The sequence below is a fragment of the Tursiops truncatus genome, chromosome 18, assembly GCF_011762595.2.
Source record: "Tursiops truncatus isolate mTurTru1 chromosome 18, mTurTru1.mat.Y, whole genome shotgun sequence".
NCBI classification, from domain to species: domain Eukaryota; kingdom Metazoa; phylum Chordata; class Mammalia; order Artiodactyla; family Delphinidae; genus Tursiops; species Tursiops truncatus.
The window spans coordinates 53,111,452-53,138,429 of record NC_047051.1 but is presented as its reverse complement, the minus strand read 5'-3'; positions in this window follow the sequence as shown (position 1 = coordinate 53,138,429).

Here is a 26,978-nt window from a genome sequence, read left to right as displayed (position 1 = left end):
AAATTAAAGAACTAACAGGTTACAGTATTAAAGTTCACAGGATTATAAACTAATGTATTTTTCCTTAAGTGTCCAATATTTTAACTCTTTTAACTTTTTATGATTGATTTTAAACTATATTTTTAAATGAATCAAAATATGTTTGCTGTCGTCTATTAGAATCCTTCAATTAAAACTAATTTATATGAGTCTGTATATGCTTTCCTGACATATTTTTCCTGTTCTAGGTACCATTGTACGTACAATATACTTACGTTGCATTAATATTGACTTTTGCTGTTAGAAAATAAAATAGGAAGTAGTTCTGAGTAGAAATACAAAGGTTAATGTGATTTAGAGAATGCTAGAGTCAGAGAAATTGAAAAAATTATTGTAACTCATACTTCTCAATTTAGAGACAAAAACCAGTTCTCTTAATTTGGAACTTAGTTGATGTCCCTCTTGAGTTGTGACAAGAAAAGTCTTTGACTTGTAGCTCAAAGCATATTCTTCTCTGCCTCATGGAATTATTTGCTTTTTAAGAAAAGAATATTTTATTTTCTCAATTATCTTACCTTAGAAATAGGTAATTTTTCTTCATTTTTTTCATATTTAAATACATATTTTATTCTTTAAAAAATTTAAAATATTCTTCAGAATTTTTAAAGAGAATTTAAATATCTTTTAAAATCTCAATCTCCTAAAAAACAGAATGATTAACATATAAATAAGTTTGCCTATTTTAAACAAAAATATTTAAAAATTTTAATTATCTCTATGACTTCTAACTTGTGTTTATTTTGCAATTTTTCAGTCTAAAATATTAATTATTGATATTTCTTCATACTTATAATGTGTATTTTTATATCAAACATCATCATTTTCTTTTAGATGTAAAGTATCTTCCCAGATGTTCTAAAACAGGGTGTACTAGTATTTTATTTAAAAAAAGAAAAAAGCAAAAACAATACCTTGGAAAAGGCTCCTCTCTTTTCTCTGCTTCTCTTCATAGCTCAGAACTTTCTGGGAAGAGGGGAATTGTTAGGTTCAGGTTGTTTTGTTGCTGTGTCCCCTCTCCTCTCCTGCCTCCCAGAAGCAGCTGCCCACACACAGAGCAGTTACCCTACTGTGGCACATCACAGGATGAGTCACAGAGGCAGCTAACGTACATTACTGTCAGCTCTCACCACAGAGGCTAACAAAAGGTGCCAAACTGTATAGCCCTTGACCCTACGTTTAGAGCTAAGGCCACATACTCTCCATGAGTTTGCCTGGATAACTAATTATCTTTCATATATCCCTCCAAGAATAGTTAGACCCAGAAGAGTCCATCTAGGTGGCAGTGGTGGTGGTTTTCAGCTGATCTCTTCCATCTTATCTCCCTCCCAGTGACAAGTGGAGGGATTCTATAGTGCAGGCTCACGGAAGCAGTTGAAGGTTATGTGAGCGTGAATAACTCAGGTTTTGGGGTCTTGGTGGGATTTAGACCCACCAGATCTGTCTATCTCAGGAGAATAGACAAATTGACACACAGGGCCCAGGAGCTTCCTTAGCAAAAGAGGAATACAGGGATAAATATATCGACCCCTTCTAATTGGAATTTGCATCTTTGGAGAGCATCTCTGTTGGAGTGAGACTGTGCTGATGGGCATCAGCTGACAGGTAATACACGGAAGCAAGTGGAGTCTGGACTCAACACTGTGGGAAGAATCTGGAAATACCCTGGTCCACACAACTTGGCAAGAATAAATGCTTTATATTATATTGAAAAGCAAAATCCTTGCTGTATTATAAAGAAAGTAATTGGAATATTGAATTTGTCCAACATGTTCTTTGCCATCTAATAGCAAAGGGTTTTTCTCTTTCAATCACATCCATTCACAGACTACCGGTCATTGAATCATATTTATATTCTTAGATAAATGTACCTTGGTAAGAATATAATAGTATTTAATACCTTGTTGGATTTTGTTTGCTAATGATTTATTCAATAGCATTCACATCTGTGTTCCTAAGTTAAATTGGTTTATAATTGGTTTTGTGTTATCAGTGTTAGGTATGAGTGGTGATGTGAAATACAGAATGAGAAAACAAAGCAAACGGAGTCATAAAAGATAATGTTACTTTGATATTTGATAGCTTCTGAATGGGCCAGGAATCAAACTGAGCTAGATACTATCTATTGGCACACAGTACCCATTTTCACTTACTTTGTGTAACTTCCCTGACCTGCCAGCTTCTCCTCCCACTCCCCGCCCCCCCGCTAAAAATTCTATTTCCCAGACTCATTTGTTCCAAATTCATTCTGAATTCTATCAAGACACATCAGTAGAGAACTGATAGACACATGGGATGTGATAAAGTCTGATAGACATATGGGATGTGATAAAAGTCATACAAAGCGGGCTTCCCTGGTGGTGCAGTGGTTGAGAGTCCACCTGCCGATGCAGGGGACACGGGTTCATGCCCCGGTGGGGGAGAATCCCACATGCTGCGGAGCGGCTGGGCCTGTGAGCCATGGCCGCTGAGCCTGCTCGTCCGGAGCCTGTGCTCCCGCAACGGAAGAGGCCACAACAGTGAGACGCCCGCGTCCCCCAAAAAAAAAAAAAAAAAAAAAAAAAAAAGTCATACAACGCTAAGGAAGTCTCCCAGGGAAAAAAAAATTAGACACAGGTTTCCCCTGCTATCTGAAAATAGAGCATTTCTATAAAAGCTTTTATAAACTGAAATGGTATAAAATCAACATCATCATCATTTTGGGGGGCTTCTGATAATTACAGTACATGTTTATTTAAATCATGATTTATAAGTGAAAATTTATTATAAATATATCACATTAACACTGTACTCATTTTGTACCCTAAATGACAGGATCTGATAGAAATGCATAGAGGTGGCACGTACAGCAAGTGGGTGATGGGTAATCTGCCAGGAAAGGTTTGTGATCTAGCCGGAAGAAATAAGCCTAGCTGAGTGCTAAAGCTAATAGAATCAAACATACAACCAAGTCCTGATAGATACTATGAAGAAGTGGAGAGAGAGAAGCAAAGAGTCAAAAAGATATTGAAAAACTAAGACAGTAATTAATGAGCATACAATATATTATTCTGCTGCTACTCAGTATCAGTTACTATATGCCAGGGACTGATTTAAACATTTTACCACATTACTTCCTATCTCTCTCTCTACAATCCTATAAGAAACAGAAAGTGTGGAAATGGTGGCTTAGAGAAGGTATTTAATGTGTCCAAGGTCACAGAACTATTAAATGATGGAGTTGGCACTTAAATCTATATTTCTCTAATGCTATTACAAATGTCCATTACCAACACACGGTGATAAACGAGGAGAGTACATAGAAGGACAGACGCATTCTTTGTGTGGATAGCACTTTTGTTTGCTGGCTTCATTACCCTCAAATTCATTTGACAGTGGTGTGCTGGTAAATGTTTAAGGATTGGGCTCTAAGGTTGCAGGGAGCTTCGATTTGTGACCGTCAGTGATTTCTGAGGTGCAAATACTCCTACCACGGCTGATTTCAAGTCACCAATCGAAAGTCACTGAAAGCAGAGTTGGGACAAGGTAGATCCCATCAGGTCCCTCAGACTGGTACAGGCTGCCCCAGCGTAGGACTGCAGAGGACTTCTTGATTAGGTGTTTCATAGTTTGCAAGTTACACAGAACCATGAGGCAGATTGATATTGTCACAAAATATAGTATTTTTAAAAGCATAAGAACAGATAATTACCCATTTCGAGGAGTCATTTTGGTGAGGCAGTAGGGCTTACTTGATGAAGAGAGTGTGTTGTGCTTTGATGGTTTTAGAATGAAGACTCTAACAATATTCTTTTCTTTTTTTTTTTTGTAAATTGTATTGAAGAATAGTTGACTTACAATGAAATGTGTTAATGTCTTCTGTACAGCAAAGTGACTCCGTTATACATATATATATATGTAGTCTTTTTCATATTCTTTTCCATTATGGTTTGTCACAGGATATTGAATATAGTTCCCTGTGCTGTACAGTAGGTCCTTGTTGTTTATCAATATTCTTATTCAAAATGGACCTCAAGGACTATCTCTGCTTTGCTCCTGGTTGACACCCATGAAACAGCTAAATGTCCCATTGCATAGGTTACACTTTTCCATGTTTGGGAAGATAAGGAATATGCAGCTGTGAGCAACTGACACAGGACATTGTCAACCTCAATTCAGTCATTCAGAGATCTCTGCCATTACTCAAGAGCCATCAATGGATAATTCCCTCTTTAGTGGCTCACCTGATTGGGGATGAGGATTTGTACATTGCTTTCAACTGAGAAGAAAGAAGAGCCCTTGGAAGTTAAGTTTGGTAATACCCAAGAATTAGAAAATAATAAGATCAGTTCCCTGGTGGTCCAGTGGTTAGCACTTGGTGCTTTCACTGCCGTGGGTCTGGGGTCAATCCCTGGTCAGGGAACTAAGATACCGCAAGCCAAATGGTGCAGCCAAATAAAAAATCAAATAATTATAGATACATTTTATATATATATATATATATATATATATATATATATATATATATATATATGTCTTTCAATAGATTTCTATTGCAGTATTTTTCATACCTGTGTTTCTTTTTGTCTCCATTTGCTTTTATTTCTGGCGTCTATTTGTAGCAAATTTCTTTTCTCTGAATAGCTTTTATTCTTCAATTCTAACGTTTATACTTTACTGTCTTAACATCCAGTTCCTGTTCAGGAAGCCCTCATTTTATTTTTCCACTCACTCTGCAGCAGTCTGACACAGTCAGCTGTAGTGTAAAGCTCCTGGCTAATCACTCAGCCACTCTCCCACACAGCCAGCTCTTCACAATCAGTACCAATCCCCCGATTTAATTTTATTCAATGCAGTTCAATTCAAAGCAGCTCAACTCAGTTCAGTTCAACTCACTCTACCACATGGTGGTGCCAATTCTAATTCTGTTCTCCTCTTTTCTTTCTTTCTTTCCTTCTCTCTCTCTCTCTTTCTCTTTCTTCCTCTCTTTTGTGGATGATCAAAGCATACATGAGAAGTAGAAAATAGATCTGGTGGTTTGATCAGTCATTTATTTGTTCTCTCCTTGGAAGGTGGATGTTTACAGTTGTGTGCCATTCTTGACCGTTCCCAGTTTTCCGTATACATGTTATTGAATGCATTAACATTCTTTTCTTTAGTGTTTATTTATTACTTCTAGAAGTGTTCCCTTTCTTTGATCTACTCGGTGGACTTTCCGTATTGACTACCAGTGACAGTTTTTTGTTTTACAAGGACTTTCCATATTGACTACCAGTGACAGGTTTTTGTTTTACAAGGACAAGAACTTACATAATAGTAAGATTGCAATCAAAATTAATTAAAGGTTGACTTCCATTTCTAATTCAATTTTTATTATGCATCATGACAAAAAAAACCTCATATAGTCCTTAGAATCATACAACACTAAATCTCTTGAATTATTCCTGCTGTAGTGCTCATCATACTTCTTTTCTATGTGTCTGTTTTTCTCCCTGTCCATGTCTTTGATACACATCAGGTCATTTTACTCCTAATGTTCTAACTTGTATTTTTTATTTTCTGTAAATTGAAAGAATCTGTCCGATATCATTTCGTTAGGCCAACTTTCTCTGTTTTTGAAAACAAGTATTACCCCTCACCTCTTTTTCTGTTATCAGTAAGCCAGTCTCTAATTTATACAATCATTAAAGTTTATTTAGAGTTTCTAAATAGGATTATATTTCCATTTTCGGTTAGTTTTGTGCTCTGAGATGTCTTTGGAAAGGTTATATACATATATATTAATATATAAATTCGCTACTTTGTTACAAGCAGTCCAAATAATGGACATGTCTATGTTTGTATTTTATACAAACTGTGGAAGTTTTGGTAAAGAATATAAATAAATATTTACCAGGCAGCAGTTGAATTCAAGGCAGTGATAATCCAGTGCATTTGTAAGGTCCAGTCCTTGCTTTGTAAATAGTAAATGTTCTCCTTTCACTCTTCCCTAGACAAGAGAATAGTCTCACCATCAACTGAGTAGCTCTGGCTGGACCATAGGATTCATCCTTGATTCCTCTCAAGGCCTCATACTCAACTTCTAGTTCATCAGGGGCAAAATATATGTAAAATCCAGTAGCCTCCCACTAAGAACCTCTTCCAGTCTTTCCCTGGACTGCATGTTAGCAGCCTCGCTGATCTCTTTGTTTCTACTTATACCTCAACATCCATCTATTAGCAACAGAATAATGTCTCCAAACAGAAGTCAAACCACATCATTTCTTTCCAATGGCACCCATAGCTGTTAGATTAAAAACCCCATTCCTTACCCTGACTTTCAAGGTCCTGTGGGATTTGGCCCCCGTCTACCTTTAAGACCTTGTCTCTTTCCATTCTCTGTCTTATTCATTGAGCTCCATCCACTGAAATTGTATTTCTATCCCTTGAGCACCCTGTATACCCATACTCACTCACTTGTTCCTATGCTGAGAGAACAGTTTCTCTCAGATGTTATTGTAGATGTTTCTTTCTTCTCATTTAGGACTTTGTTTAAAAGTCATCTCTTTGAAGAGCCGTAGCCTGACATACTTTGGCCAAAGTAGACACCTTCTCTGAAAATGTCCTTTCTTTACTGTGTTCATTTTGCTCAAGTTATTTTGGCTGTATCAAGCATTACAGCACCTATAAAACTCAAGGTTTAACTGAAGGGGATATATTACATTATATTTCTACCACAACTCTGTTGAATTTGCAGCGGTTGCAGAAACACAGACTGCAGTCCTGTGATTTTTCTAGACTATATTTTCATAATCTGTGATTAAGATGGCTTATCTAAGGTGAAAAGCACATATTAATACAATTTTAACAGTTCTAACACTTTTATTCAGTAAGATTCAATTCTCACACTTTGAACTAACTGTGATGATCTCCCATGAAACAGCCCTGAGCCAAGCCTTAAAAATATGAGACCAGATGTCACAGTGTCAGCCTACTGATTTGATTATTTGTTCATTTTTTGCTACTTTTGTTTAACATAGCCTTCCTATCTTATTAAAACAACTCTCTACTTTGTCACTTGCATGTTTTAGAGTTTTCCTGAGCAATAGCCATTATGGAGAAAATGGCTTAAATATGATATTAACCATGAGGGAAAAGGATAAAGGTACGAAGAGTTTTATAAGCTCATACAGCAAAATAATGAGGTGTTTAATGACTAATAACAATGCAATTCTACATCTCTGAGCCAAAGGAGAAAATATAAGATTAAATATAATGACAGGATAACATTTAACAAGTACTTGAAGGCTTTATAATTGTCTTAGTCTGCTTAGGCTACCATAACAAAAATACCATCGACTGAGTGACTTAACAGAAATGTATTTCCCACAGTTCTGAAGGCTGGAATTTGAGATAAGGCGGCCAGCATGGTTGGGGTCTGTTTAGAGCCTTCTTCCTTATTTACAGATGGCTATCTTCTTGATATATCATCACAGGGCAGAAACAGAGAAAAGGCAAGCTCTTCCCTGTATCTTTTTATAAGGGCACTAATTCCATCATGAGGGCTCCACCCTCATGATGGAATTACTCCCAAAGGCCCCAGTCTCCAAATACAGTTGGCCCTCCATATCTGTGGGTTATACATTCTCAGATTCAACCAACTACAGATCAAAACATATTCAAAAAAATAAATTTCAGAAAGTTCCAGAAATCAGAATTTGAATTTGTCACATGCTGCCACTATTTACATATCATTTACACTGTATTAGGTGTTATAAGTAATCTAGAGATGACTTAAAGTACATGAGAGGATGTGTGTAGGTTACATGCAAATACTATGCCATTTTATGTAAGAAACTTGAGAATCCATGGAGTTTGGTATTTGCAGGGATCCTGGAACCAATCCCCGCAGATGCCCAGGGACGACTATACTATCACATTTGGGATTAGGTTTTATCATATGAATTTGGGGGGTAGGAAAGGGACATAAACATTCACCCATAGCAATACTTTTAAGTAATTCAAATAACTTAAAATCTCTGTGTCTTCGTCTTCTGAGTAAAATGGGAAAAATACTTTTTATCTAATTGCTTTGTCTGAGATCTCACAATGACTATAGGGACAGTGAGGGGTAGCACTCTTAACATTTCTTCATGGATAATATAATGAGGAGTTATGTTTAGCATAAACCTTGGCATGAATTAACATCTCTAATTAATAAAGAATGACTTATTAACTACAAATTATGCTTTGGAAATTAATATTTCCCATTGGGTTCTATTATCACCGTAATCAATTCTGGAATCTTTGTTTTTAAATTTCAAAGAGTGACTTCTTAGCTCCTAAAAATAAATTAGAAAAAGAAGTAAATTAGTTAAAGAGGGTTTCCCTGGTGGCTCAGTGGTTAAGAATAATCTGCCTGCCGATGCAGGAGACATGGGTTCGAGCCCTGGTCTGGGAAGATCCCACATGCCACGGAGCAACTAAGCCCGTGTGTCACAACTACTGAGCCTGTGCTCTAGAGCCCACGAGCCACAATGACTGAGCCTGCGTGCTACAACTACTGAAGCCCGTGCGCCTAGAGCCCGTGCTCCACAACACGAGAAGCCACCACAATGAGAAGCCCGCACACCACAACGAAGAGTAGCCTCCCGCTCGCCGCAACTAGAGAAAGCCCACGTGCAGCAACGAAGACCCAATGCAGCCAAAAATAAATAAATTAAAAAAAAAGAAACTAGATAAAGAGGATCAAAGGGAAGATAAATCTAACTACATGTATATGTTATTACTTGATTAAGGATTATCTAAGATAAAAATACCATTTCAGACAGAAACAAGTTCTCTTTAAATGTTGGTGTTATATCATAGCTCACCTGAAATTGTGGAGTCAACTTTGCATAAAAACACAATGAGAAACACTGTGTCTGACTTACAGTCACTTCCAAGGCCTTCTATTCCTTTTCTCTAAAGAATCCCTCCTGACAGTACGTTTGAGTCAGTGAAACACATTGTGTGTGAGTGTAAATTAAAAGAAGTAATATACATGAAGTGTACAAGATAATATGGGGGGCGTCATAAGCCCTTATAAGCAGTATCTATCATAATTCTGATTCTAAATCCTGTTATCATTCCATTACGTGATCTTATTATTTCACCATTGGTACCCCTGTTGAGAAAATTTACCTAGAGATTCCTATTTGTGTAAAGCCTCCAAATCAAACTTTTTAAAAATACGAAATTTATTCTTATTTATAGCACGAAGTGTTTACCTGCTTTCTTTCTTTCAAGTAAATTTTACTGCTTTGACCCAGAGTCACATTTCTAATCAACTTCATTGAGTGAAAAATAGTTTTCTTATTTTCCTGTGGATATGAACTTGATAGAAAGACAGCCACTTTGGTGACTTAAAACAGAAAGCTGATCGCCAGAGCACTTGTTTTGAGTGCCCTCTAGCGGTTGCTCAGTCAGTAACATTCAAGGAACCTGAAATTTGCAGCCTAGAAAAATCACGGTAGAGATTTTCAGACTCTCCTTCTTTTCCAATTAAGAAATTGATCCTCAGATAGGATATGTAAATTGCCTTCTGCTGCAGTTCTTCGAAAAATTCAAATTAAAGCCAAAATTACTAATAGTATTTTTCAAACTATAAATTCTTATTAAAATTTCAATTATTTATTTTCTTTAATTGAATACCATTATGTAGAAACCATAAAACTGATATAATGAATATCATTTATAGAAACTGTGAAAAATTGATACAAAGTTATTGTAGTAGTAGATGTGACTTCTCTTTCCTTTGCCATTTCTCCATCACTGCTTTTTCCTTTCCTTCCCCCTTTCTGCCTTCCTTCTAAACATCCTTATTAAGCTTTTCTCTTTGCTTTCTTTAGTACTTTTAGAAACATTTATCAAGATAATATTTTAACACTTAAGAGGATCTAACATTGATTAACAGTTTAACAAATATTTAATAAATAAACTCATAAGTGAATGAAAGGTTGTCCGATTGAGTGAGTGAATGTTTGAATCAATCACAACTACAAATAAATATCATACCTAGAGCATCTTAATTAGCAGTACAATCTTCTTATTCATGTTGAACTTTATATTATAATATCTCTTTAAATAAATACTTTTTAAAAATTTGATAACTGATAGAAGTTTATAAGCTATCATATTATCATACATTTTGCTATCTGAACACATTTTATAAATAAAATTTATAATTAAGTCTTTTTTCCTCATTGTTTTGGAATTTTATTAAAATGTGGCTTTTAGTTCATATTATTATCAGGAAAATTTTTTGTGCTCAGAGTGGTATTTTAGACACTATTGAGAAAATAAAGTAAAATAAATATTCTCACCTTCAGGGAATTTATTTTCTAAAAATGTTAAAAAGTAATAAACATATAAGAAAATATACTTTTTTTTTTTTTTTTTTTTTTTTTGCGGTACGCGGGCCTCTCACTGTTGTGGCCTCTCCCGTTGCGGAGCACAGGCTCCGGACGCGCAGGCTCAGCAGCCATGGCTCATGGGCCCAGCTTCTCCGCAGCATGTGGGATTCTCCCCCACCGGGGCATGAACCCGTGTCCCCTGCATCGGCAGGTGGACTCTCAACCACTGCGCCGCCAGGGAAGCCCAAGAAAATATACTTTTTAATGTTTCATATTAGGTTGATAATTTCCCATGAACTCTATTTTCCTTCTGAGTGTCCTTTGCTGAGGATAACTTGGCAAACAGGAAAAATAAAAATAATAGGAAAATTTTCTATGACTGATAAGTATGATATTAAAATAACCATATCAAAAATTACATTACCTTTTTCTAATGTATTCTTTTCTATAAATGTTTCCTTAGGAACAACTTTAGACAGATTTTTGAAGAGTAAAATAATGAGAATATTAAGTGAAATAAAATCTCTAACAGCACTAAGCACAATGCTGGATTTACAGCGTGTGAAACACACATTAGCTATAGTTGTTATTGTAATGTAACTTAGAGCTTGTATATAATCCAAAGGAAGAGAAAACTAGAAGGATGGTATGTACGAGCTATATAAAAATTGTTTTCCACATATATATTTAAACATCATATTTTTTGTTTTATTTCCTCTTGCTGATAGTCTCAGATTGAAATTATAAAAACTAAAGAGAGTCAGCCTCTGTGGTGAGCCTTGTCTTAGGAATTCATTACCTAATTTCATTTGGCAGAATTAATCCTGCTCCTATCCAGGGCTAGCCAAGGACTCTGTCTCTTTCTAGGCATGTTTTAACTGGTGGGTTTCCCTGGAAGAGGGTATGAGACAGTTATGGGAGGGTTAGCTCAACAGTTAGCTGTTGAGTGTGTAGTTTAATAAAAGTACATGGAGTTTGCAAGTGTTCATGCATAGTTCAGTTTTACCAACCTGAATGATTCATTTAAATATTGTTCACAACACTTTATTGAATAATATTTTTTGAAGCAATAGCAATTGTGTGTCCAGTTGACCTCCATTCACTTCTGAACTCCAGGAGAAAAATTCATGCTATAAATAACCAAGAGAGGCACATATAATTTGCCACATAGTGCAGTATAGTCACTCACTGTGAACTGAAAGATAGGTCATTTCTAGCAACCTTTTTTTTTTCACCTAGGAACATTTTTAGCACATATCTAATCAATTTGAATTTCCTACTCATACCACTTTGCTAGCATTCTTTAAAACAATGAAACTCATTTGGGTCCTGTAGTTTATTTTCTAGGTATGCAGTGGTCTCTGTCTTAGAATAGAACTGTAATTTTCATTCTTAATAATGAATGCATAAAAGGCTTCAGGAGGCTACTACCAGTAAAGAGAACTCCATAAACTATAAAAGACAGGGCCCACTTACTAACCTCTGTAAGCGTTTAGAATTGTTGACAGGATTTAATCTGTACAATTGCTTATTCTTTTGCTGAACTATGTCTTTCAGGCTGCTTAGATCCACCTAAAAATCAGGTTGGTTGTTTTTTGCTAATGATGTTATTACCAAATGATGTTATTACAGTGTTATTACCAAATGATGTTATTACAGCTATTACCAAAAGGGAATAATGATTATAAAACAAAAGCAAAACCAATCTGCCTTTATCAAATAATTACTTGGAAAGTATTCTGTTAGAACACAAGAGGTGTTCAATTATTCATCAAATAAATGGTGTAGAGTAGATTTTTCTGCGCTCAATGTCCTTAGGGTTATAACAGGAATTTAGAGTAGTGATGCTGTAGTGAAGACTTTCTGGTCTCTCTATATCTAAATCTTCCTGGATGGGACCTGAAATAATGTATTTTAGAGCTTTATAACAACAGCCAATCCTACCAGGGGATTTAAGTGCCATTCTTATATTACTTTAACAACAGCCAATCCTACCAGGGGATTTAAGTGCCATTCTTATATTACTTATTTGAATCTTCACAATAATCTCACTAGATAGGAAACAAGGAATGTATGGAAACAAAGGCTTAGTAAGGCAAAGTAATGTCCTCAACATTATGCTACTAGTGAGTCATGTAACTGCTGAGTGACATAACTCATTCCTGAGTACCAGTAAGCCTTGACCACATATATCTGACTGGATGAAGTCTGTTCCAATCAAACTGAATACCTACCAAATTCTCCTCCTCCCTTCTTATAGTATACATGTATATATACTTCCTTAAAAATACATAAAATATCCACTACTTTTAAAAAATATATATTCCATGTCTAACATGCTGGTTGAGAAATGCAGAATCTCAAATGACATTTTTGTCTTCTTCACAGACTGTTGCCTATGGCAATAATGTAAATTCCACGCTGTGAAGGAAAAAAACGCACCAGACAATTAAGGAGATGCTTTTACTTGGGTTATTGCAATAGAGAGGTTTTTTCCACTAATGAAGAATGTCTCAAGGAAGAGTTTGAAAAGCTGGGGATTTATAAAACAAGACAATCATGAGTGAGGGTTCAGAGCTTGCCTTTTCTTTTTGCCATCTACCACACGTGACCACCCTCATCTACTATTCTTTATTTGTATTATCTTCACTAGCTTCATTTCGGGTAATTGTTACAGTAGCCATATCAGATGTTTACATCAGACCCTTCCTCTGTGTTAGCACATGCTGCCGTTGAATGTCAAACTCTCTGAGGTTTGACCCCGTCGACCAGAGCCTTTCTTCTGCAGTGGTTTTATGGTCTCAGACTGAAAAGACTCTCCAAGTAGAAGTAGCCATATTCTGCTTGGTTCTATGAAAAATCTCTTTTTTTCTTCTTTTGTTTTCCATGATGTAATGGGAATGACATGAAAAGTGAGTATATACAAATGACAGGTGTTAAACAAGTAATTTCTATTTTATTCATGCTTATTGGAAATCTTAGTTTGACCTAATTTCTAAGGCAAATGCACAGACATGAAACATATGCATACACACACACACACACACACACACACACACACACACACACACACACCAAACTTGTGACAGTCTTAAGTCTCTAATTCTCAGGGATCAGAACACACACACAAACACAGAAATATGTGTATAGTATAGTTACATGATGGATAAAGAGTTAGGGCCCCATAAACAAATTATAACATTTTAAATATAGTTTTAAAAATACATCACCCAATTCCATACAGTGCTAATTTTTTTTTAAATCTGGAGAATTTGTATCACCCTAATCTACCTGTATTTGCTAATTCAACTGCTGGTGCCTGTTTAAACAGCTCTGTTCATTGTATCAGGTAAATACAATAGATCAAGGACTTCCTATACCTAAATCCAAAGAAATGCCTACTTCACATAAATGTCTTCTCTAGAAACAGAGAACAAAGATTCTTTAAAGTGCCTTCGTAGTCATTAATATGCAAAATTAAATGTACGTTTTTTAGCAAGTGAAATGTACTTTTAATATCTGCAATATGATATTAAATTTTTAAAAATACTAAACAAAGTAAGACTCCAAGATTAATGCTCTCTGGCAAATTGAAAGAATCCTCATTTTAACACTGAAAATGTATTTAAAAATTTCAGCAGTCAGGTGCAAAAGCGCTCGCTCCCTCCCTCTCTCTCTCTCTCTCTCTCTCTCTCTCTCTCTCTCTCTCTCTCTATATATATATATATATATATATATATAAAAGAAAGACAACCTAGAAACAGAAAGAGAGAATGGAAAAAGAGAAAGCAAGAAATAGAGGTAGAGAAAGGGAGGTAGAAAGAGAAGATGAAACATAGGGAGATGGAGGAAGACGGGTGGAAGAGGAAGGAAAATTTGGCAGAAGGCTATCATACTTCTGCACCATTTTCTCATGAGAATTACAACTGCCTGTATTTTCTAATCTTTTATAACAACTTAATTTTCAGAATTTTACTTAGCGAAGCAAATATACAGAAATACCATTTTAGCCAAGTATCTAGTTCTCAAGGTTGTATAACAATTGAATTATCTCTCTCTCTCTCTCATTGCCACACTCTACCTATAACTATGCATATTGCAAATAGCAGGGTATTGATTATTTTTTTTAAAAAGGCCAGTCTTCTGCTTCCTGTGTGAAGATACAATTGTTGCACTGTGTTATCTCCGAACCCTCTTTGCTAATAGTGAATCTCTTTGGCAGTCGCTCCAGAACTGCTGACAAGACATACTATTATCTCTTCAATTTCATCTTCCACCTCTTTCTCCCTACGGGAGAAAAACATCTGTGGGCCTTAGAGGGAGTTAAAGAAGTTCAGAACGATCTCTTGCCTTTCAGCCCAAGAAGAGTTCACTTTTTTTCTACCCTGCTCATTCTGTAGGATTGGAGATTTTGTGAGCAATCCTACATCAAGCACCATATCCGTTCATTTAATAATTAATTAATTTGCTTGCTTAGTCAACACACATTTTTTGAGAATCTACTTGATGTTGGCAATGCGCTTAGTAATTGAAATTTAAGAACTGAGGACAAAACCTTTAAGTTTGGGGAAAAGTAATCCAACATTAGACTCAAGGTGTGATTTTTCTCTTCAAGAGCCTTTAAAAATAGAAATACAAAAAGCACTCAGGCATGCTTTCTAAAATAATTCTAACTCTCTGTGTAGTGTGTATTTTAAAAACTAAACCATGAAATAAAATATGTAAGTATATTCTGACTGTATATTATCATTTGGAAACAAGAACTTCGAACATTGTATATTATTTCTAAGCTTTAAACAATGGTCTTAAACTGTAAAACTAGGCATAAGTGAGAGGGGTGGGAAAATAATGAGTGTATGGTGGGGGAGCAGCTCAATAAGAAATTTTTAAGAATATAGAGCTGGACACTAGGCCCTTTTTGCATTTCTGATCTCCAAATACAAGGACCACTCTTTGGTAAGAATAAATGTTTTACCAGCTGTATTTCCAAGTTATTTCACCTTTCTGAACGTCTGAAAAATGAGGGTTACTAATACTACAAGGATTAAAGCCAATAATCCTTTAAACATTGAATCGATAATATCTGTCTTTATAGAGTGATAAAGTAAGGGAAAAAGGATGGGCTTTAGAGTAAGACTGATGAACTGCTTACGAATTGTGTCAACTTAGGAGCAAAGTTACCAATAGCTCTGAGTCTCAGTTTCTTCATCATTAAAGCATCTAGCAGAGCATATGGTATAGTATATGTGGGGGAGATCATTATTATAGCAGAGAAAATTTTTGTTTATGAAAACATCACCTTGCGTCAGATTGAGGAATCTGTTTTTAGTTACCTGAAATTATGAATATGACTTCACATTTTAAAATCCTCGTCTTTCTACATTTCTCTCACTTTTCAGTACTATATACTTACTCTTACAGCCCCTTAGAACTTTTTATTCATTCTTTTATGCTTCTTTACATGCTGACTTTCAATAATTCTGTAACTTTATTTCCCACCTCTAGTATAGGAAAACATTATTGCTCAGTAAACTGTGAGTTAATTGAAATCAGGATTTGTTATTTTATAGTTCATTTACCCAACAGTTCTTGTTAATACTTACTGAGCACTTCATAAATGCTGAATGATTTAATAAAGAATAAATGAATGATATAATAGTACATTCTTTAGTTGATGGGAAATGCATAGCATCATTCAGAATAAGTGGCATAAGAACAGAAAGCCTTATCAAAGTGTTATGCAGAGAAAAGGTTCATTCTCAAATGGTAGAATTTCAGGGATAATTGGAAGAAATGATTTGGAGGAAAAGCATGCAAGGTACATCTTCTATCATGCCAAAAAAATGACAGAATTAGTTTTTTTATTGAAATATAGTTGATGCACAGTATTATGCTGGTTTCAGATGTACTATATAGTGATTTGACATTTGCATATATCATGAAATTATCACCATGATAAATCTAATAACCATCTATCCCCTTTATCATTTTATACAGTTTGTTCTGCTGCTTACATTGTCCTCCTGATTTGTGACCAAGTAAAATCTTTATCATTGTTAATCATTTAACCTAATTTCTTGCTCTCCGTATAGCCTATCCTATTTTGTGTGCCAGAACGACCATTTATTTTATGTTCTCCCATAACATTTTGTGCTCTATAAGTCATTATCATATGGTATTTTAATTGTCTATGTTTTTCAGTCATATGTATTTGACTTATAACTCCAGTATAGTTGCTAATATTTTATGCACTTTTCTTCCTGATGATACAGTCCAGTCTTGCATACACCTCAGGCACCAGTAAATGTTTTTGTATGAGGTAGTAAATGTCTTTGGATATTTTTGAGTGAAAGTGTGGATGAAGCATTTGGAGGAGAGCTCATCACACAAGGAGTGTGTCTCAAGGGAAAGAAGAAGTAGCCCATGGGAGGGATTTTAATGAAGTCTATCTTTAAAGTAATTTACAGGAAAAAGGAATCAATGAAGGAGATTTAGAAGTTATAGACTAAGGACTGTATGAGGGAGACTGCTATTATAAAGAACAAGATTGAAAAGCTTCCAGAAGAAAAAAAGCCAAAAATTATAAAATGTTACAGAGTGGTAGAATAGAATAATGACCAGAGAGAAGTCATTGGGTTTGCCAAGGAAAAGATTAGTGATGATTTCATAGAGAACATTTTTGAAAACAAACAAAAATGAAAGCCAAATGTCCAAGCATGGAGAAACGAAACTGAGGGGACAAGAGATAAAGATGTGTAGCTATAGATAAGGCAGGAAAATTGGAGTTCAGGTTGAGGGACTGAGAAACCATTCGTAATCTATTTCAAACAGAATGGTTTTATTTATTTATGTATGTATGTATGTATGTATGTATGTATGTATGGCTGTGTTGGGTCTTCGTTTCTGTGCGAGGGCTTTCTCCAGTTGTGGCAAGCGGGGGCCACTCTTCATCGCGGTGCGCGGGCCTCTCACTATGGCGGCCTCTCTTGTTGTGGAGCACAGGTTCTAGGTGCGCAGGCTCAGTAGTTGTGGCTCACGGGCCTAGTTGCTCCGCGGCATGTGGGATCCTCCTAGACCAGGGCTCGAACCCGTGTCCCCTGCACTGGCAGGCAGACTCTCAACCACTGTGCCGCCAGGGAAGCCCCAGAATGGTATTTTTGATCTAAATTTTTTTCATATTAGAAGTATACGTTTTAAAACTGAGCAAAGAGGATGATGCATTTAGTTTAGCTATGCATTTGAAATTATGTGGTAAGAAATAAGTCGACACATACTTTTTTAATTTATAATTTCACAATTGAAAAATGATTCATTATTAGTGAATTGGCAGCATTAAACACTTATAAACATTGAATTCTGATCAAAATTTAACGCTGAAACACTGAGTTCCATTCTCCTATATCCAGTTTCAACCACCATTTCCAGCCTGACATGACTATCTTATAGACATCGCAGATGTAACATTTTTAAAGGTAACACTTGATTTTTTTTCTCTCCATGTATGTTCTTTCTCTAAATGACACCACTGTCTACTCAGTGGTTTAAACCTCCCCCGCAATGGAGTTATTCTTGAGTCTTTTCTTCACCTCTCTACTCTAAATCCATCAGCAGCCTTTCTTGGTGCTTTCTTCAAAATGTATTCTAAATCTTTATATATCTTTCTTTCTACTGGTATCAGTTTAATTCAGTCATAATCATCTTCTGCCTGGAATCCTGCCTTAATTCTACCCTTACTCACATAATACCCATTTTATTCACAAAAGGCAGAATTAGCACTCCCCAACATATATATATCAACTCATTATCTTTCTGTTTAAAACCTTCAAAGGCTCCCCGCTAGGAAATAAGAGGCCTCCTCACTGACTTCACCTTCAACTCACTCACCTCACTCATTACGTACTGGCTACACTAGTCTTCACCCTCATAAAAGACAAAAGATCTTGATCATTTCCCAGGGTTTTTCCACATGCTGTTCTTACTGTTTGTGTTTCCATTCCAAAATAAAAGCTCCATTAGATTAGAATGTCTCTCTGTCTTGGTCAACCTTTATAATTAGCACTTATACCCAAAGCCTAGAGCACTCTGTGAATTTTTACTTCCAGTAATAGCGGGCTAGCTTGTTTCAAAACAACAGTTCTGTCACCAAAATCAAATAAAATGGCTGAACAAAATGTAAAATATGAGGTGGCAGGGCTTATTAGAAAACTTTTAAAGCATCAAGGACTTAAGGAACCAAGGTAATACAGAGGAGGGCAACCAGCAGAGCAAATCTTGATATTTGAACTTGCTTCACCCCTGAGGTTTTTGCCAACCAGTTTGAGAGACTTAGACATAAAACCAAGATTTCTGCCATTTTATGCCAGTGAAGGGAATTATAGTTTAATATAAGTAAGAGAGACCTGCTAAGCACCCTAAGCTTTCAGTTTGAACAAGAAGACTACATTTGTATGAGCAAGATATATACCGACTCCTGCAAAACTTAAGCTCAGCTTTACTTTGAATTAGCTCAATCTCTGATTAATTAATTTGCCATTCCTCAACTACCTTCCAAAAGCAGAAAGTAAATTTTTTATTGAAGAACATATAGCCGTATGCAGAACTACAGAACCTCAACTCCTGTTTCTCTCTTATTCTGGTTCCAAAAGTCTTCTCTGCAACCCACAATAACCAGGCAAGCAGAATATGGGAATTATCCAAAAAACTATGAGAGAACAGCAACAGACCCACTGAATGTCAGACACAAGGGTAACCAGAAAGGAACATTAAAAAAATTCAGTAAAGTAAATCATATGAAAGAGAATGTTAGTAGAAAACAGGAAAGTATTAAAAAAGAATTATATTGAAACTCTAGACTGAAAAATGTAATAAAAATTCAAGAATTCAGTATATGGGTTCAACAAGAAATCAGAAACATATAAAAAGAGAATTAGTTAAATGGAAGATAAGACAAATAAAAGATATCTATGGAACAAGAAAAAAAGAAAGAAAATGTAGACAAGTATATAAAATAATACATATATTTGGAGTCCTAGGAGAATAGGAGTGAGAGAATGAGGCAGAAGCAATATTTGAAGAACTCGTAATTGAGTAGCTCCCATAAATATTTCAAAGAATATAATAATGAAGTAGTACAAAACTTTAGCAGTAAGACTGCACATTATGACACCATAGGGAGAGTGGAGTAGACCAAAAACAAAACAAAACAAAAAAATAGAAAAATCTTAAAAACAGTCACAGTGGTGGGAGGAACATATTACCTTAAAAGGAACAAGTCTAACATCTCAGTTTTAAGCAGAAATAGTAAAACAAAGAAGACAAAGTATGATAACTTAGAACATTTAAAGAAAATAACTACCAATCTAGAATTGTATAAATTGTGAATATATCCTTCAACATTGAAAGCGAATGATGACATTTTCAAGCATACATTAGTTGAGATAAGGTATCACAAGCAGAACCAGTTTTAAGAAAATGCTTCAGGCAGTGGGAAAACTGTCCAACAGGGAAACCTAGAAAAACAAGAAAAGTAAAGGATAGAGGACAGAGCAAATACAAGAATTAAAAAACATCAGTGTCTTTTAAGTTTTTAAGTTTAGAATTAAACATTTTTTAGTAATTAGGAAGGGATAAATTCTAAATATATATTAATCTTGTTTTTAATATAATTTAATTGTAAATTTACAAACTTAATTTTTAATAATGGCTGTTGTTTAACAACTGGCTTTCAACAACAAAAAAGTGTGTTATTACATAAAGACCTGCCTTTTAGGGCTTCCCTGGTGGCGCAGTGGTTGAGAGTCCGCCTGCTGATGCAGGGGACACAGGTTCGTGCCCCGGTCCGGGAAGATCCCACATGCCGCGGAGCAGCTGGGCCCGTGAGCCATGGCCCCTGAGCCTGTGCGTCCGGAGCCTATGCTCTGCAACAGGAGAGGCCACAACAGTGAGACGCCCGCGTACCGCAAAAATAAACCTACTATGGGATTGTACTGGGCAATTCCACATTTTCCCCATCTGAGTTTATTCCTAGGATCTTTCCTAATTTATTAAATGTATTATGTTCATATTTTTGGGAATATCAGCCCTTAAACATAGCTACAGTTTAAAGGGGTGCTTCCTACTTATGAATCATTTAATTAAATAAAAATAGGGTATTCCTTTCAAATGTTATTTCCCCAATTCCCATTTTCATGGAGTTCTGTCCAATTATTTCTAATACCTGAAATCTTTACATTGGAACATTAAAGTATTTCTAATGGTTTTAAAGTATTTCTGATGGTTGTATGGCATAACTACTGAGCACTTAATTTTTTCATAAAGTATGAACACTTAATCATGAGAGAATCATGAAATATCTGGTATATTAACTTTATATGCCTAAAAGTGGGAAGAGAAAGAGAAAAAGAAATGTGAGGTTAGAAGATTTAGGTTGTGTGGAAAATGATTTAGTCTCTGGGCAGTCCAAGATTTAGGAAACATGTTTGAGTTGAGGTGTTTCTTCTTTCTTCAACATCAATAAATGAAATTTCTATGGTAAGAAATCAGCTACTTTTATTTTACTAGTTATATGTAAGCTCTCTTCCTCGTTGAGGCTGTCTTGTATCAGTTTAGACTGATACAAATAAAATAAATTAAGCGTCTCCAATTTGAGGCCATTAAACATTTTAGTGCAGAAGGGAAGTGAGATGGGCCTTCTTGAATTAACCTCAGTAATATCTGCTGGAACACTTTTCTAACGCTGGCTAAAGTGCATTCCTGTGTATTTCCACTTAAGCCATCTGCCAATCTTAATGCTTATTCCTAAGGGAGGAAAACTTCCAGAGCTATTTTTCATTTAATTTGCAAGGACATCCTGTTTAGGTACTTATCAAAAGAACAGAAGAATTGATGCCAAATACCACAAGCCCTAGTTTAGAAAACTTAATGGGTTGGACTGAAATCATAACCTACATTTAAAAGGAACTGTAGCTTACTTCCTTTATATTTACTAAATACTCAAAAAGTATGGCTGTGTGGCCTAAATGCTTTTTAAACATAATAGTGCTTTGCTCTATGTACATTAAGGGATTTCTAGGGAAAAAAGTTGTTAACCTTTCCTAGGATGGTGACTAAATATTTTAGTGCACTAAAACCATGACCCTTTGTTTTCCAAGGTCGTAAAATGATATTAAAGCACCTGTTTCTTTTGGAAAAGAAATTATCTAACCTGAAGAATGTTTTATCATATATGATAAATAACAAAGGAGAAATCTGTAAAGAGGTAGCAGTACCTATCTTTTTTTCCAGTGTTCCACATTTTTTTGCATAGTAAATATTTAAACTCTGCTTTATTTAATTTCACAATTTAACTCAAAAATTACCCTGTTTAACTCTTGATATTACTGTTATAAAATACTATATAAGAAAAATGTAGATATATTTTTATTTTTAAGAACTTCTTACTGGAGTGACAAAAAGAAGATCCAGTAGAATACCTTTGCTTTTTATTACTTTGGGACAATAGATTATAACTGATTATATAACTTTTTAAAGTTCAACAACCTATTATCCTTTCTCCTGTATGCTATATATATAGGGATTTATACTGAATAAGTTCATGGAAACCAAAGTTAAATAACATTTGTAAAACACATTTGATCATATTGGGTACACTCTACCACTCATTTGCTTGGCACTGTATAAGCAAGACATCCAGTTAAATTTTTTTTCTTTTTTAAATTACACTGATTATGTAATCTGGGCATGGAGACACCCACCAAGCCTTTACTGAACACTTCTTCAAGTTGCATTTCACATGTAGGTACGTAAGTGTCGTGATTTCAAAAATTTGAGTTCAAGGTAAATGTTCCTACTACATTATACTACTAAAGCTTATTTATTTGATTCCTAAAGTCTTAAAGTCTTTTGGGGCATTAAAATCTTCCAAAATACCAATATCTTAAAAAAAAAAATTAAGAATACAAGGATAGGGACTTCCCTGGTGTTCCCGTGGTAAAGAATCTGCCTTACAATGCAGGGGACTTGGGTTCAGTCCCTGGTCAGGGAACTAAGATCCCCCATGCTGCGGGGCAACTAAGCCCGTGCGCCACAACTACTGAGTTTGCGTGCCTCAACTAGAGAGCCCGCGTGCTGCAAACTACAGAGCCCACGTGCTCTGGAGCCCACGCGGCACAACTAGAGAGAGAAAACCCGCACGCCACAACTAGAGAGAAGCCCTCACACTGCAACAAAAGATCCTGCATGCCTCAACGAAGATCCCACGTGCCTCGACTAAGACCTGATGCAGCCCAAAATAAATAAACAATACATAAATTTTAATTTAAAAAAAAAGAATACAAGGATATTGCCTTTAAGTTTTCAGCCTCAAAAATAAAACAGCCAGTTATTTTACCAGCAAAATGGGCCTATTCAGGAATAGCAGAGAATTGCAATTCAGGACAGACAGGTTACGGCGAATCATAGGCAAGTCCAGAGAGCAAAGGAGAGGAGCTTTCTTCTATTAGGTTTTAGGAGGAAATTGAGGATAGTTTTTTTTTGAATAAAAGTTAGAAGTTCACTGGAGAAGAAAAGAGTTAGGAGTTCAAGGCTGTTTCAGTTTCTCACTGGCTCCAAGAGGTGGTCAGTGCATTCTTGCTGAGACAGGAAGGCTCTTCCTTCCTTTGCTTAAAAGCAGAAGATGAAATTCCCATGTGAAACATGTCCTCCCTGGTACCAGAAAAAGAGTAACATTCTTATCCATGATGGGCACAAAGCTGAGACTGGGAGAACTTTATACAAAAAGTTTAATACAAATAGACGTAATACAAATAGGCCGTAAGGAGTGGGACGTGCATAGAGCTCTCCCTTCAGGGCTTCCTGACTCCATTTTTTTTTTTTGCGGTACGCGGGAGTCTCACTGTTGTGGCCTCTCCCGTTGCGGAGCACAGGCTCCGGACGCGCAGGCTCAGCGGCCATGGCTCACGGGCCCAGCCGCTCCGCGGCATGTGGGATCTTCCCGGACCGGGGCACAAACCCGTGTCCCCCGCATCGGCAGGCGGAGGACTCCCAACCACTGCACCACCAGGGAAGCCCTGTACTTCAGATTTTGAATTTTGATCTTTTTCTGGGCTAGCCATATGGGATACGATACTCTCTTTGTGATGCTGGGCAGCAGCAGGGAACCCCAACTCCCAGTCAGCCACTGGATCACAGGGGTAAACAGCTAATACACTTACAACCATTCTGTACCCAGACGACTATTCTGTTTTTCACTTTCAGTATAATATTCGATAAACTTCATGAGATATTCTACACTTACTTATAAAGTAGGCTTTGTGTTAGATGATTTTGCCCAACTGGCGATTAACGTAAGGGTTCTGAGCGTGTTTAAGGTAGGCTAGGCTAAGCTCTGATATTAGGTAGGTTAGGTGTATTCATGTATGATATTTTCAATGTAGGATGGGCTGATCAGGATATAATTAACTGTAAGTCGAGGAAGATCTCTATATACCACAATTTCTTTATGCCTTCGTCTATTGACAGACACTAGACTAAGGTTGTTTCCATAATTGTAAATAATGCTGCAGTGAACGTGGTGTGCATATATCTTTTTTTTTTTTTTTTTTTGCGGTACGTGGGCCTCTCACTGTTGTGGCCTCTCCTGTTGCAGAGCACAGACTCTGGACGTGCAGGCTCAGCGGCCGTGGCTCACGGGCCCAGCCGCTCCGCGGCATGTGGGATCTTCCCGGACCAGGGCACAAACCCGTGTCCCCTGCATCGGCAGGCGGACTCTCAACCACTGCGCCACCAGGAAAGCCCCATATATTTTTTTGAGTTAGTGTTTTTGTTTTCCTTGGTAAATACCCAGGGTGAAATTGCTGGATCATATGGTAGTTCTACTTTTATTTTTTGAGGAACCTCTATGCTGTTTTCCATAGAGGCCGCACCAATTTACATTTCCACCAACAGCACACAAGAGTTCCCTTTCCTCCACATCCTCACCAACACTTGTTTCTTGTCTTTTTGATACTAGCCATCCTAACAGGTGTGAGGTGATATCTACTTTTGGTTTTATTTGCATTTCCCTGATAATTAATGATGTTGAGTATCTTTTCATGTACCTGTTAGCCATCTGTATCTCTTCTTTGGAAAAATGTCTATTCCGATCTTGTGCCCATTTTATTAAATTGGGTTGTTTATTTGATGTTGAGTTGTGTGAGTTCTTTATATATTTTATATATTAGTACCTTCTCAGGTATATGATTTGCAAAAAATTCTCCCATTCAGTAGGTTGCCTTTTCATTTTGCTGATGGGTTCCTTTGCTTTGCAGAGGATTTTTAGTATGATGTTAGTCCCACTTATTTATTTTTACTTTTGTTGCTTTTGCTTTTGATGTCAGATTTAACAAATCATCACCAAGGGACTTCCCTGGTGGTGCAGTGGTTAAGAATCCTCCTGCCAGTGCAAGGGACACGGGTTCAAGCCCTGGTCCAGGAAGATCCCACATGCCGCGGAGCAACTAAGCCCGTGCGCCACAACTACTGAGCCAGCGCTCTAGAGCCCGTGAGCCACAACTACTGAAGCCCACGTGCCTAGAGCCTGTGCTCCGCAACAAGAGAAGCCACTGCAATGAGAAGCCCATGCAATGAAGAGTAGCCCCCGCTCTCCACAACTAGAGAAAGCCGGTGCACAGCAATGAAGACGAGTGCAGCCAAAAATAAATAAATTAATTAATTTAAAAAAATCATCACTAAGACCTATGTCAAGGAGCTTACTACCTTTGTTTTGTTTTAGGAGTTTTAGTTTCAGGTCAATCCATTTTGAGTTAATTTTGTGTCTGGTGTAAGATAGTGGTAGAGTTTGATTCTTTTGCATGTGACTGTCCAGTTTTCCCAACACCATTTATTGAAGAGACTGTCCTATTGTAGAGACTGCATTCCTGATGATGGCTGAAAATCAAAAATGTAGTTACTGACAAAATATAGAACAAAAAGAGAGTTTAAAATGAGTTTAATATGACTTAGGAGGTAGAGGAAACACCACACTTTATGCTAAGTTACAAAACAGGGCTTTTCTTTAATTGTGTGATTTTCCTCAGTCATTTAGCAATGTACTTCTAAAGACTGAAAGCGAAGGAATTACTGCATTTTTAATAGTCCAATTATTTTTCTAACTGTCTTCTATCTTTACAGCTTCTAACAGAATTGGCTATATATGAATGAACTATCTATATGATTTTAGAAGTTGAGCTTAATATTTTTGATATCTTTAGTATGACATTTCTTCAATAAATGGTATTGGGAAAACTGGACAGCCACATGCAAAAATAGGTTGGAAATAGAAACAATGATGCTTTTTATTTAGTTCATGAGATTTTTCAAGCTTTAGTCTTTTCTCTCTACAAAGCAAGGCCAGGAAAGGCCAGGAAAATTAAAAGAACTGTACAGTAGCACAAAGACAGCAGTGCAAAATCAAGCATCCTTTCACCTTGATGTCTGTCATGCGACAGAACTGACAACATAAAGTTGAAGGTTATTTGGGGAAGGAAACAGTTAAACACCATTCATTTATAGCTCTGTGACTCTGGCCAAATCAACATCTTAATTCTTCAGTTTCTATTCTCTTGAAAACATCTTACACAGTGACAAAGGGCTTTCAAACTGCCACTTTCTTGGTGACAAACCTACCGCTTCTGCAAGGTTCCCTGGTGTAGAGGGCAGAACACAGTCTTAGCAGAGAATTTATTTGACACTCAGTTCAACCACTTACCATCCTGTTTCCGCTCAGTGTCTAGAACATTGAGTATAGTTACCATAAGGTAAATCTGTGATTAAAGAGATGAAAATAATTTAATTTAACCAGCCCACACAGACACACTCAGAATATATGCATGTCATCTTATTTCAGTACCACAATGCATAACTTTATGAAAGTGAAGCTATTCTGTTTCTATTCATATCTCTTAAAGGGCTGTTATAAAAAATAGGGATAATACACAGAACTTGCATAGCACAAAGCTTGAAAAACATAGATTTCCAATAAATGGTAGTTAATAATACTCAGTATCTTCCCATTGCTTCAAGAGAAAGTTCAAGCTACTCAGAATGACCGTTCAATCTATACATTCCCTGCATTAACTCCTAGTCACAATCCTATAAAAGTCCCTCAGATCCTGGAGTCCTATTATTCCAAATGCATTACTATATCTGTGGTTTCCTAAAATGCTGCCAGCTCAAGTCATACAACTTTCACAAAGACACTCCTGACTCAAGCTCCTTGTTGTTTAAATTTCTGTATTCTTCATATGTCCATGGCCTTTATTTGACACTCTCTTTATCATTCAGTTTGAGCTTAACACATTATTTGTTGCATGCAGGTCTTTTTTCCCTAAAAATCAAATATGTCGTCTTATTATTCTATTTCAAACAGCAAAATAGCTTTTAAAACTAGTTGTAAGAATAAGTAAAACTGCCACCACCACCCCTACTTGCACTACCACCACGATCTCTACTATAAAGTTCAATTGGATTTCTTACATCACTTACGACAGTGTTTGGCCTGTGAGAAACATATGATATATATGTAATTGATTGGGAATCAATTTCTCAATAAAG